This window comes from Ovis aries, chromosome 9 (genome assembly GCF_016772045.2).
Source record: "Ovis aries strain OAR_USU_Benz2616 breed Rambouillet chromosome 9, ARS-UI_Ramb_v3.0, whole genome shotgun sequence".
Classification (NCBI taxonomy): domain Eukaryota; kingdom Metazoa; phylum Chordata; class Mammalia; order Artiodactyla; family Bovidae; genus Ovis; species Ovis aries.
Genome location: NC_056062.1, coordinates 81060306 through 81074002, shown reverse-complemented (window position 1 = coordinate 81074002; position 13697 = coordinate 81060306).

The following is a 13697-nucleotide window of genomic DNA, read 5'->3' as shown; positions in this document are numbered from 1 at the left end:
ATCTGAGAAGTACTGTGTTGTATAAACTAACTTCAATTTGTTTAACACAATGTGTCACAAATTTGTTTATCAAGTTCCCCCCAACCTAACTGCTTTAGCTATAGCAATAAAAAAATAAATAAATAAAAAAGATGGCCACGCAGAGGTTCATAGCAGTTCTATTTTAATGAAATAGGATTCTTTCTACTTACTTAAATGATAGTATCGAAACCAGTGTGCTTATAAATGATTGAGGCTCTTAAATGGGTTAAATAAAATACTTTCTCTAAAGAGTACGCTGTTGGTGGAAATGTAAACTGGTGCAGCCACTACAGAGAACAGTATGGAGGTTCCTCAAAAAACTGAACATAGATTTGCCAATATGATCCAGCAACCCCACTCCCGGGCATATATCCTGAGGAAATTTGTAAAGATACAGGCACTCCTACGTTCATAGCAGCACTACTCACAGTCGTCAGCACATGGAAAAAGCCTAAATGTCCACCAACAGATGAATGGACAAAGAAGATGAGGGCATATTTACAAAAGTGAACAAAAATGTCATTTGCAGCTACATGGATGGTCCTAGAGATTATCACACTAAGGGAAGTAAGTCACAAAGAGTAAGACAAATACCATATGATATCATATATATGAAATCTAAAATATGACACAATGAACTTATCTATGAGACAGAAATAGACTCATAGACATAGAAAACTTGTGGTTGGAGGATGGGGGACTCATGAGTTGGGCGTTAGCTGATGCAAACTATGATATATAGAATGGATAACAATAAGGTGTTACTGTATAGTACAGGGAACTATATTCAATATCCTGTAATAAACCATAGTGGAAAAGAATGTGAAAAAGAATATATAAAAACTATATGTGTGTGTGTGTGTTTGAATCACTTTGCTATACGCTGGAAACTAACACAACATTGTGAATCAAGTATATTTCAATTAAAAAATACTCTAATATTTTTACTGTAATTATTTAGTATTTTCACAGATAATACAGATAACTCTAGTAAAGATAAACTCTTTAGTAAAGATTACTCTTTACTAAATTATAAATTCTGACAGTGTGATTTAAATTTAAAGCTCTCTCTCTTTTTTTTTTTTTTTTTTAAAGCTGTGGTTAGCTTCCTTTATTTTGTCTGAAATGGGAAGCAGGATTTTATTCTCCATATATCAAGAAGACAAATGAAAATTTTGGCAGGGAGCAGGTGGGAGGATGCCACAGAGACTTGTAATTTGAAAGCCTCAATGAAATTGTTTTTATATCTTTGGGAATATGCCTTCGCCTCTACCTGAGAATCACAAGTTAAAACAATGTACTTTGGACCAAGACAAATTTTTAGCTTCTAATTTCTATTAATTTGCAAAGAAGTCGCTTATCAGTGTATTTGTCCAGTCTGTTTTTCTTACAAAGCATTCTGACATTTTACTCCAAAATAGTAAAAAGCAATCTTACCTGAAATTCAAACTATTTGCAAAAGAAGTTTTACCAATCTTATTTTTATCTATCAAAAGGTATCTTTTCTACTTTCCAGAATAATTTTTAAAGTTCCTATTGAAACATTTTCCAAATGCATCTTTGTAAATAAATTACAAAAGTGGATAGTTTGAACTCCGTCTGCCTTTCTTCAGAATTAAGAATGCCTTAGTAACTTGAATTGCAAAACAGTTTAAGAACATGTGTCTTCAGTAGAATAGAAGCATATTATTTATGTATCAATTGCTTTGTTGTAGAAGCAGTATGTTAATACTATAATTACTTAATCATTTTTATATAACTGGATATGTTCATGAATGAAAAATTCAAGATGATTATTTTTATTATTCCCCTGCCCTTAGAATCCTATTCACTAATCTTTTAAGGTTACTTTCTGTACTAGAGATCACTGAAATATACACCTTAAAATGGTGGATTTTATGTGAATTTCATCCCAATCTCAAATAAACCTGATTACTTCATTATCAGTCAGATCTTTTAAAATTAGCTTAAGATGCTAAAACAAATCATCCTCCCTAATAACTGGCTTTTAAACAACAAACGATTCCTTTGAAGTACCAAGCTCCATCACAGAAGTCCTCCTCACTGTAGTTCTATAAATTACAGGCTATTTATTTTGTATTGAACTCTTCCCCAAAACGCTGTATTTTTGGATGCACAGTACTGTAAAACGAGCATTCTTCACTGCTGATGGTAAAGCCACTGTCCTAATCTGCCGTTCCGTTTAAAATCTGATAATAATGGTTACTTTACCTCAAGAGAAATCCTACAGGCAAACATGTCATGAGTGGCCCAGTTTGACTGAGAACAGATCCAAGCCACTGGTCATAAAGGGTAAACACTTAAGACATTTAACCCAGTCCAACAGTACTAAATGGAAGGCGATGGTCATCTGGATTATGAATCACCTAATTGACATGTCAGAAAATAAGCATTTTATTGACAGAAGGTGATTGTAGGGGAGAGTCATTTTTCATGTAAATAGCCAGATACCTTCCTTCTCTCTCTTTGTATTTGTACTTGGGGGGTGGGGGCAGCGAGTGGAGGGGGGTGGTGAGAAAAGAAGTAATCCTCCTCTACAGTTTACAATTTAGTAGCACTTGAAATATAATAATTTATTTCTTGCTTTGGCTTTTGTTTCAACAGCTCTTCATAAATCTGTAATTGTTTACGGTTTCTAAACAAATCTCAGTTTTTTACAAGAGATTTTTAACTTTCTCTGTAACTCTTATCAGTAAAGAAGTAATTTAAGAAGAAACGTTGATATTCCTCCCTTGTCCACCGCTTTCCCAGTTGAACATGTTTCACCGGTTAGTATGACAAGGGCATTGTAAAAAATGCACACCCTATAGACACCTCTGGCTTCCCAGGTGGCGCTAGTGGTAAAGAACCTGCCTGCCAAGGTCCCTGGGTCAGGAAGATCCCCTGAAGAAAGGCATGGCAACCCACTCCAGTAATCTTGCCTGGAGAATCCCATGGACAGAGGAGTCTGGAGAGCTACAGTGCATAGGGTCACACAGAGGTGGACAAGTGTCTGAGCACACATGCACACCCCACCACACACACCACCACACACACACATGCACAACCCCCCCACCCCCACCCCATACACATACATTTGTTTACAACCTGTAAGATTCTTGAGGTTAGGAGCCTGTAAACCCATGTTTACATTTTCTCCTAATCCTACTCTACCCCTTGTCGACTTAAAGAAAAGCACAACATGAGAGTTGCAAGTTAAGTTTTATTGGGGCAAAATGAGGACTGCAGCCTGGGAGACAGCTGCTCAGACAGACCTGAGAAACTGCTCCAAAGAGGCAGGGGGGAAGCTCAGTGTATATCATCTGACTTTGGTGAAGAGGGATTTCATGCAATCAAGCACGTATTTTTCCAGAAAGTGTCTACTAATATGGTGAAGCTTTCTGCTGGCCGCAAGGAACAGTTAGTGCTTTTCCTAGATATGAGAAAATACAAGAACTGGCCTCATAAAATCATCACCTGAAAATATCTAACTATCTATAGAGAGCACAGGGTGCCTCATTTCTGCTTTCCATCCTGAGCTCTTTTCAGGGGGATTGAAGGTGAGCAGCTGCAGCAGCCCATGATTTAATCCTTGTGGAGGTGGATGGCCAGTGCCAATTTGTAGTTAGACACCCATTTGTGTTTATACATAGTAGCTACCCAATAAATATTTGTTGACTTTAATTTGTTAATTAAAAGTTGGCTAGCTTGATTTTAATTTGTTGATATATTAATTCTACAAAATGTTACCAGGCACCCTCACAACAGAATTAATAAAATGAATGAAAGACAGTGTTAGTTGCTCGGTCATGTCTAACTCTTTGTGGCCCCAAGGAATTCTCCAAGCAGGAACACTTGAGTGGGTTGCCATTCCCTTCTCCAGGAAATCTTCCCAACCCAGGGACTGAACCTGGGTCTCCTGCTTTGCAGGAGATTCTTTACCATCTGAGCCACCGGGGAAGACCTAATAAAATGAAGTTATTTTTAAATTGAGCCAAACCATTGCACTGATTTCTTGGTTAAAAAAACATATTTTATTTTAATTCTAGTGTATGTAATAGGCATTCAATAAATATTCAAGGATGTCAAGCTGACTGAATTCTCTTATGTGATCAGGTTTTCAAACTCCTTCATCTCCAAAAAGATATTTCACTCCATACTGCATATTGATATATTATCTATCTTCTAAAATCCTTTTCTAAGAGGAGTAGAGCTTTAGCCTGATTTACTTCTTTACTCAATCTTGGCTGAATAAGATCTTTAATATACTCCAGCTGACCTTGTAGAAATTATCATTCTCATCTTATGAATAAATTAGTCACACTCAAAACTTAAACTTCAGACTTTACACATGGCTGATAGCACAAAGGGGAGAAGCCCATGGTATAAACTTCAATTAAATAAACAATAAACTAAGTAACACATAGGTAGAAATCAGAAGTGTGAGACTTATATTTGTAAGAAACACTACTACGGTTTTAAAACACTAAATGTCATTTAGTATTATATTAATGTTTATGCCAAGTTACAATTTTCTTCTTATTTACTTTATAATTTATACAAATTGTTGGATTTGGGATTTGTCTTTCCCCTTTTTCCCCACCCACCCCAAGGTGAGAATGCCTAGCAGTTTCTGTTCTTTTTCTACATGTATGCAGAGGGGAGGTGTATAATATCAATAAATATTGAAAACTCTAGATCTGTTCACAATTGACAAACAATGGTCCCCAGGAATGTTTGGCCACTTCCAAGTATGCTTTTCTCCGTTAAAGAAAAGAAGATTCAAAAAGCATCACTCTTAAAGCAGGTGGTCTTTGCAAGTCAATCTTCAGCCTCTCAAGGGAGAATACAATGAGCAAACTGTAGGTAAGAGATAAAAGGGAACCTACTAAGAAATCAAAGCAGAGCACAATCTGAGCATCAGGCACAATTAATACCAAGCAATTTCTAGATCCCATGACTGGTTAGATTAAGAGAATTAAAAATGTCTTAATGCCACAGGTGTTTATTATAAACCCCAAGAATGACTTCCTGAGTCTGGGAAGAACCAGAAGAGGCTGGAATCTACCTGATCTCTGTGGGAGGTAAGGCTTGTTTTCCCAAATCATCAAGTTCCCTCATAAAAGGACTTTTGTGAAGACAGTGACAACTCAGAGATCCCAGCTGAGGCTTTAACCTTTTCTGAGAAGCAAGGGCATCTCAAATTTCTTTGTCTCCTCAGTGTACAATTTAGTTGATAGGACTAGTATAAGCTCAATAAATATTTGGTATTAATGACTTGGAGAATTGTGGAGGAGCTGGGGGAGTGCCGCTGCCGTATAGCCCAGGAAATAGGTTTCTCTGATTTGGGACTAAGGGTGCCTGTTACCTAAGACTGGAGCAAGGAAATGTTTCCTGTGTCAATGGCAATAAAAACCCATAACCTCCAAAGGTAACATTGGAAGAAAAATCTGGAAACTGGGAAGAGCTGCAACATATGCGACTTACTCTGATCTACTGAGATTCATCTTCACTTTGGGGCAGAGTTGCTCAGTCTTAACACCTTGCACATTTTCAGCTGTATAATTAATTCTTTGTAGTAGGGATTGTTCTGTGCTTTGCAAGATGTTTTAGCAGGATCCCTGGTCTAACCATTAAATGCCTATAGCATCACCCCCCTCCCAACCACCACCAGTGTGACAATCAAGTCGCCAGACACCGCCAAATGTCACTTGGGAGGCAAAATTGCCTCCAGATAGAAACTCTACTCTAGGGTCTCTCTTTGATTATCTCTGGCCTCAGGAGAAAACTGTTCACTCCTTTAAAACTGCCCAAGGGTGCCCCAATTACCTTGCTTCTGGGGTGTAACAAAGAGAAAAGACGTTCAGAGAGGAGCATGCAACTAAAGAAGCTGGTCTACAGACTGCAGCTGACCAGACCAGAGGGAAGCACAACTCTGAGATTTCTTCCCACCTCCTGCTTGTTTCCTCTTGATGCAACATCAAGGTGGTTTCAACCTTCATCAAAGGAAAATCTTCCCGGACACATGGAATGCTAGCAAGCATTCTTGCTCCAGCCTGCATTCCTGGGGTCTTCCGTCTCAATTCCTGTGACTTGTCTGAGGATATTCTTCTTCCTCCAGGTACGTGACACAGGAATGAGCTCCTCAAGATAAACATACCTGAAAAGAATAAAATAACCATGGTATTCACTGAATGAGAGAAACACCACATCCTTTCAAGAGAGTTTTTTCCTCATGCAGGTTTATACATCACATCCTAATCTAATTATGAAAGTCACACATGCATTTACATTCTTTTTCTAAGCTTACCCACTGCTTCCTGTGATCTCTGCAAACCACTGTGGAGGACATGGTGAAGAAGGGAATGGGGGTATTTGTTTCCTGGATGCCCAATTGGCTGTTGCCTACACAACACATCTTCATTGGCATGTGGTGATGGACGTGTTAGATGATTAGAGACCAACATTTCTGCTGTAAAGGCTTTCATTTGTTTTCCATCAGAGTGACGCACAATTTCCTACATTCTCTGCCCCTGGGGTGTTTTCTACAAAGAGAAAACATTGCTTTGGACTTTTAACATATCTGCCCTAAATTAGCCTCATAAGTTCTCTGTGTTCTCCAAGACCAAGGGAGAAAGAGTAACAGGACATAACCTAAAATTAAGGAGAACTAACCGACAAATGCTGTGTTTCCCAGAGAAAGTTTCTGTAGAAGAGTTTGGGCTGGGAGCAATCCTGCAAGCAGAAGCCTATGAGTAAGACCCATTAGAACAGGTGTTCGAGAATGAATTCATCAGGAGTTGGGGACCCATGCTAAAATCTCACCAAAATATGGTGAGCTCAAAGAGGCACATATGTATTCAAAGTGAAAACAAAACAAAAAAGAAAAACAGGACAGAAGAGTGGTTGTTCCTGAAGGGCTTGAGGCAGCATTAGCTTGAGCATTCCACAGCACTGGGTCTTCACATAGCCACTCACTTGCTCTTTACTGTTGAATATGGCACTTATAGCATCACCAACTCAGTGGCCATGAATTTGAGCAAACTCCAGGAGACAGAGGAGGACAGAGGAGTCTGGCGTACTACAGCCCATGGGATCACCAAGAGTTGGAGACGCCTTAGCAACTGAACAACAACAAAAAGCCACTTGATTCTTCAGATCTCAGTTCCCTCATCTGTTACATGAGATCTAGATATTTTCGTTGTTTCCTGTTCTAGGATCTTATATGCATATTTCAGATCAGGAGTTCTCATAAGTAATTTTGGGTTTTTGTTTTTATCATTTAGAAGGACTTTATTTATGATCATCAAAAACTGAGCGCAACCAAGATTTCCTTCAATTGGTGGCAGGATAAAGAAACTTGCAGATCATTAAATGGAGTATTAGCCAACTCTCATAAGTGTTTTTGAATAAGAATGTGTGGAATGAGGATCTTGTCAAATTGTACAAATCCTTTCCCACAATATTCCCTGATTTTAATTCTCTTACTTTCCATCAGAGGTAGTATTCATCTATTTGACACTGTCTACTCTGCCTAAATTCTTTCTGGACCATTATTTTCCATTTCCCCAGTGCCTGCCCCCACCATTTTTGCCTGGTCAACACCCATTCATTTGGTAAGTCCTGCCTCAAGCATTACCTCCTTCAGGCACCTATTCCATTCATCCTTTCCAATTAAGGTTTCCTTTGTCTGCATATATCTATCATGGCACCTAGCACAATGCATTAGAAGGAACTATTTAAGTGTAGGAACCATATCGCTTTCATCTTTGTTTCTGCACTGCCTAGACTATATATTCGGTGACTTGGTTAATGCATTGGTGAATATGGCACCTAGCCATGTTCAGGAACAAGAACTCTAACCAATGTGTTTCTATAGAGCCAGGTGATCCTACCTATTTTATATTGTGTCCTAAACTAGGAAAGAGGGACTAGGGAAAATTTAGTGAGTGACTGTTCAACTTTTAGAAGGGAACTTTAAATAAACATAAATTACATGGTACAAGTAAAAGATAAAATCTTGACAAAGGTCTGTAAGGCCTGCATGGTCTGGCTTGGCCACCCCTCCCCCCATGACCTCATCTCCTATTACTCTTTCCTCCACCCCTGCTCCAGTCTAGCCAGAGGCACAGTCACACTCCTGTCTCAAGGTATTCACATTCAGTGCTTCCTTGGCCTGAGTCTCCACAAACGCCCTGCCTTTGTCTTCATTTCATTTTAGGTCTTTGCTCATAAGTCGCCCCCTTAGTGAGATCTTCCCTGAGCATCCTATTTACAAGAGGAGCATTAACCTCTCCCCAACTCTAATCCCTAGTCCCCTTCTCCATCTTATCTTCTCTAGACCTTATCACCATGCAACATACCATGTATTTTACTTCCTTATCTTGCTTAGTGTTTATCTGTCTCTAGTGGGGCATAAGCTCTAAACATATTATGCTCTTTGTCCCATATAGTGCTCCTTGCCCCATGCCTAGACCATACCTGGAATGTAGTAGGTGTTCAGCAAACACTTATTCAATAATAAATAAATAGGCGATCAAAGTCTTCCCACATAGCTCAGTGGTAAAGCAGGTTCTATCCCTGGGTTGGGAACATCCCCTGGAAGAGGAAATAGCAACCCACTCCAGTATTCTTGCCTGAAAAATCCTACAGACAGAGGAACCTGGCAGGCTACAGTCATGGGGTCGCAAGAGTCAGACACAGCTAGTGCCTGAGTGCAAGCACACGCAGGCAGGCAAAGACCCAAGCAGTGCACCTGGCCTTGCCCAAGTCATCTAGCTATTTCCTAGTAGTTTACGTAGCTGACCAGACACTGAACTCGGCCCTTGAGTAACATCTAACATCACACTAACATCTCCACCTGGAAGGCAGTTAGGCATTTCAAACCGAGTAAGTCTAAAACCACTCACTTGATCTCCTCCCACAGACTTGTTCCCACTAGAGTCTTCCCCAGCTCAGTGTACAGACAGACAGTCCTGGTGCCCCCCAGCCACTTACTTAAGCTAAAACCAGGTGGTCATTTGTGGCAGAGATAATGCTATGTGCTCACAAACTGCTTTCATTTGCTTTCCGACCAGGCAACCAGGGTGCATCACCCAGCACTCCCAAGGGCCTCAGCTAAGCACGGTTATGTTATTGATCCCTGGCTAACCAGCACGTGGACAGAGATGATGCCCTCCTTTCCCAGTAGGCCCTTAAATGTTCCACGTGGTCCCCCATGCTTTCTCTTTCTGCTCCTGGCAATCTGCCAGGCCACCTTTGAAAATGGAGGCTCTACAAGGTGTAAGAACGTGAATGTGGGGAGCAGACACCCCCTCACTCTGCTGCGGATCCACACTGGATGGTGATGTGAACAAGAAAATAGATGTTAGTGGATTAAGTCCCTGAGACATGGAAGGAGCTGTTTGTTACAGCAGTTATCATCCTAATACATAATTTTGTTAATGTCCTTTCCTTACCATAGCCAATCCCTTATCCAAATCCTGAGAGTTCTTTCATTATAATGTATCTTCAATTCTTCCTCTTCTCCCCATCTCCATTATCAATACCCTAATCCAGAGGTCTACCACTCCTTACTTGGGCATCTACTGTAGACCCCTTATTTTCATTCTTGTCCCTCTCAAGTTTACTGTCCAAACAAAGATCTTCGGTAGTGTCCACCGCACCTATAATAATTAAGCCCACTCCTTTCTTATGACCTCACCCTTCACCTATGTCATCCCCATCTTCAATTACTACACTCCCGCCTCTTTCACGGAGAAGGCAATGGCACCCCACTCCAGTCCTCTTGCCTGGAAAATCCCATGGACAGAGGAGCCTGGAAGGCTGCAGTCCATGGGGTTGCTAAGAATCGGACACAGCTGAGTGACTTGACTTTCATGTTTCACTTTCATGCATTGGAGAAGGAAATGGCAACCCACTCCAGTGTTCTTGCCTGGAGAATCCCAGGGATGGGGGAGCCTGGTGGGCTGCCATCTATGGGGTCACACAGAGTCGAACACGACTGAAGTGACTTAGCAGCAGCAGCGCCTCTTTCACCTTCTCTTTGCCATCTGAGGGTCCTTACAGCCTCTGCTGTTCCCTCCACCTGAAGTGTGTGTGCAGTGGCTTCTAGTTCATCTGGTCCTTCCTTAGGCTTCAGGTCTCATATTAAGCCTCCCCTTTCCAGGAAGACCTCCTTCTGATGCTCAGTCTAAAGTAGGTCCCCAGATTATTCTGTCATGCCACTCTGCTCTTTCCTTCACAGCACTCAATAGTTAGTGATTACCCACTTAACTTCTTTGACTAAAATTTGTTTCCACTACTAATTACATGGTAAAGTCTTCAAGTGCTGGAACCTTCCTCGTCCGCTGTGATCACCACTGAATACCCAGCACTTCCCACACATCCTGGCATATGATGTGTGCTCACTGAATACTTGTTAAAAAGATGAATGGATTGATATCGAATGACCATTGATTCTGTCTGGAATTCAACATTTTCTTTTCCACCCAATACAATTTTCCTCCCAATACCATTCCATTTATAATCATGAATTTTTTTTTAACTGCCAGGATTGGATCCAATTTTACCTTTCTTATGCTAATAGGTATTAATAAAACACATTTATTTTTAAGAAATAAATCTATATACCACAATCATTCTTACAACAGAGTTCAAGACATTCTTCTTGAAAAAGTTTTAGGACTTTCTTGCTTATTTCTCATAAGAGAAAAATGACCAACATAATTTCACTACCATACTTCAATAACTATTCCCACTGTGTTGTTTGTGATATGAGGAGGGCTTACACAGGCAGAAGACTGGGCAACACGTGGTGAATACCAGCCACAATGGAATGAATGAGTCTGTGGCCTGAGCACCAGAGTGTTAGGTAATGTGCACCAGTAAGAGCGTTCCCTAAAAATCTTTCTCCAGAAGTTTCCAAAAAGTCAAAATTCAGAGACAAACCTGAGTTTGAGAAGTGGAGTTGAATCAGTGACAGAGTTCTTAGCAACAATGCACAAATTCTATTAAGGGCCTCTCTCATCATATTTTAGTTTTGTGATTGTTTTTTCTTTTGACCCTCTAGGGTCCTTGGCCTCAGACAATTTTTCCCTATTCCTTTTAGGTCTTTACTTTCACTGTGTATATTTTATACAGTTTAAAACACAGGGTCATGAAATTTATATTCCATTTTTATGTCACTGTACTGGCTTTATAAGAATTTTAAAGGCTACATAATAATTCTGAGTGATTGAACTGAACTGAACTGGGTTTATAAGAATTTTAAAGGCTACATAATAATTCACTAAGTTGATATACTATTCGTTTTTATGCAAGGAAGCATGGCATAGTGGTTAAATACCTGTACTTTGTAACCGTAGTGCCTGGGTTCAAACACCAGTTTCCTTACTTATTAGGACCTCGAAAAATTATTCATCTCTATATCATCCATCTATAAATTGACACTAGCAATAGTATCTGTTTCACAAGGTCACAAAGAAGATTAAATGATATTTAAATCAGTACTATACAAATGTTGCTACTTTTATTGCTGGATACTTATGCCCCTGATTTTTTTTAAGACTTACACTTGAAACTGCAATAAATATCTTAATGCATAGAGCTCTCTTAATTGTTAATCATTCCCCAATAAGGTCCCTTCCATATTTGAGATGGAAGATTAAACCATACACTCCCTTATTAACTGCATTTCCTTTAAACAACTGACAACTGGAAATCAGACTATGTACAACCTGCTGCTGGGCCAGTGTTAAGTAGCCAAAAAGCACCCCTTTATGCTGGGGCTAGGATTCTGATGTTGGACTCAAAGTAAACAGGCAGGTGAAGAGGTTGGGATGATGAAAGACAATAGACCATTACCCAAGACTAATGGTGTTGTAAAGGAGATAAATGTCTTTGAAGTATCACCCTTAAAACTTGTGACCTTTAGGTTGACCTTTCCTTTCAGATTATGGTATGCAGGTTGTTTCAGAGTCTGTGCAAAGTCAGCAATTAGAAAGATAGACCTTGAGAGAAACAGGTCTTTGAAGAAGGTGCCTGCCCAGGGGTGTGACTCCGTTTTTGCTACCAAGTTCCCAACCACTTTCACAATGTTGGAGCTCTATTGCTCATGCCCTCTAGACTTTCTCCTAGACAACAAATGTGTTTGGTCCTGCCCCATTGTGCAGTCCAAGCTGTAAGCACAGGAAAAACCAACAGCAGAATTGGGACAAATTGCCCCTTTTTTGTGAGGAGTAAGGTAAATGGGACCAACAGTTAATAACATTACATGCTAGTCATCTGCAAAGCAAATGATATCTGAAAGAATTATTCATATTGCCAAGAACATTATAGAAAACAGGACTATTGACTTTTATAGATGATTGTTATTGTTCAGTCACTAAGTCATGTCTGACTCTTTGCAACCCCATGTGCTACAGCATGCCAGGCCTCACTGACTGGCAGTATCTCCCAGAGTTTGCTCAAACTCATGTCCCTTAAGTCAGCTATGTCATCCAACCATCCCATCCTCTGTTGCCCACTTCTCCTCTTGCCCTCAATCTTTCTCAGCATCAAGGTCTTTTCCAATGAGTCAGCTATTTGCATCAGGTGGCCAAAGTATTACAGAAGGTACTGGACACAAATATAATCAGAATTAATGATTTAACAGGTAATGAAACACTATGGATATTATTTGAAGTAACTTCAGTTCAGTTCAGTTCATTTCAGTCGCTCAGTCATGTCCGACTCTTTGCGACCTCATGAATCACAGCACACCAGGCCTTCTTGTCCATCACCAACTCCCAGAGTTCACTCAGACTCACGGCCATCAAGTCAGTGATGTCATCCAGCCATCTCATCCTCAGTTGTCCCCTTCTCCTCCTGCCCCCAATCCCACTCAGCATCATAATCTTTTCCAATGAGTCAACTCTTCTCATGAGGTGGCCAAAGTACTGAAGTTTCAGCTTCAGCATCATTCCTTCCAAAGAAATCCCAGGGCTGATCTCCTTCAGAATGGACTGGTTGGATCTCCTTGCAGTCCAAGGGACTCTCAAGAGTCTTCTCCAACATCACAATTCAAAAGCATCAATTCTTTGGTGCTCAGCTTTCTTCACAATCCAACTCTCACATCCATAAAAACCATATGGAAAAACCACAGATGGACCTTTGTTGGCAAAGTAATGTCTCTGCTTTTCAACATACTATCTAGGTTGGTCATAACTTCTCTTTCAAGGAGTAAGAATCTTTTCTTACTGCAGTCACCATCTGCCATGATTTTGGAGCCCCCCAAAAATTAAGTCTGACACTGTTTCCACTGTTTCCCCATCTATTTCCCATGAAGTGATGGGACCAGATGCCATGATCTTCATTTTCTGAATGTTGAGCTTTAAGCCAACTTTTTCACTCTCCTCTTTCACTTTCATCAAGAGGCTTTGTAGTTCCTCTTCACTTTCTGCCATAATGGTGGTGTCATCTGCATATCTGAAGTTATTGATATTTCTTCCGGCAATCTTGATTCCAGCTTGTGTTTCTTCCAGCCCAGCATTTCTCATGATGTACTCTGCACGTAAGTTAAATAAGCAGGGTGACAATATACACCCTTGACGTACTCCTTTTCGTATTTGGAACCAGTCTGTTGTTCCATGTCCAGGTCTAACTGTTGCTTCCTGACCTGCATATAGATTTCTCAA